Here is a 1100-nt window from a genome sequence, read left to right as displayed (position 1 = left end):
ATCTCAATTTCTGCCATTGGAGCAAACAATTTTGAGGTAAAACCTCAATTAGTTTCTCTGATGCAACAGAACTGCAAGTTTCATGGACTTCCATCTGAAGATCCTTTTCAGTTCTTAACTGAATTCTTGCAGATATGTGATACTGTTAAGACCAACAGGGTTGATCCCGAGGTCTACAGGCTTATACTTTTCCCGTTTGCTGTAAGAGACAGAGCTAGAGTATGGTTGGACTCTCAACCTAAAGATAGCCTGAACTCTTGGGATAAGCTGGTCACGGCTTTCTTAGCCAAGTTCTTTCCTCCTCAAAAGCTTAGTAAGCTTAGAGTGGATGTTCAGACCTTCAAACAGAAGGAAAGTGAATCCCTCTATGAAGCTTGGGAGAGATACAAGGAACTGACCAAAAAGTGTCCTTCTGACATGCTTTCAGAATAGACCATCCTGGATATATTCTATGATGGTCTTTCTAAATTATCTAAAATGTCATTGGACCATTCTGCAGGTGGATCCATTCACCTAAAGAAAATGCCTGCAGAAGCTCAAGAACTCATTGACATGGTTGTAAATAACCAGTTCATGTATACTTCTGAAAGGAATCCTGTGAGTAATGGGACACCTATGAAGAAGGGAGTTCTTGAAATTGATACTCTGAATGCCATATTGGCTCAAAATAAAATATTGACTCAGCAAGTCAATATGATTTCTCAGAGTCTGAATGGATTGAAGGAATCATCCAACAGTACTAAAGAGGCCTCTTCTGAAGAAGAAGCTTATGATCCTGAGAACCCTGTAATAGCAGAGGTAAATTACATGGGTGAACCCTATGGAAACACCTATAATCCCTTATAGAGAAATCACCCAAATTTCTCATGGAAGGATCAACAAAAGTCTCAACAAGGCTTTAATAATGGTGGAAGAAACAGGTTTAGCAATAGCAAGCCTTTTCCATCATCCACTCAGCAAAAGACAGAGAGTTCTGAGCAGAATCCATTTAGCTTAGCAAATATAGTCTATGATCTATCTAAGGCCACTTTAAGTTTCATGAATGAAACAAGGTCCTCCATTATAAATTTGGAGGCACAAGTGGGCTAGCTGAGTAAAAG

General features: G+C 39.4%; 1 non-coding gene across 1 annotated transcript; it reads right to left on the bottom strand.

Annotated features, from left to right (window-relative positions):
• Nucleotides 1-315: 315 nt before the first annotated feature.
• On the bottom strand, nt 316-423 carry LOC112746536 (small nucleolar RNA R71). The gene has a single exon (XR_003174416.1). It is a non-coding gene; the product is annotated as a small nucleolar RNA R71 (small nucleolar RNA).
• Between the last annotated feature and the right edge of the window lie 677 nt (nt 424-1100).

Source organism: Arachis hypogaea, chromosome 14, assembly GCF_003086295.3.
Source record: "Arachis hypogaea cultivar Tifrunner chromosome 14, arahy.Tifrunner.gnm2.J5K5, whole genome shotgun sequence".
Taxonomy (NCBI): Eukaryota; Viridiplantae; Streptophyta; class Magnoliopsida; order Fabales; family Fabaceae; genus Arachis; species Arachis hypogaea.
Note: the sequence above shows the minus strand (reverse complement) of the source record. Positions and strands in the feature narration are given on the sequence as shown.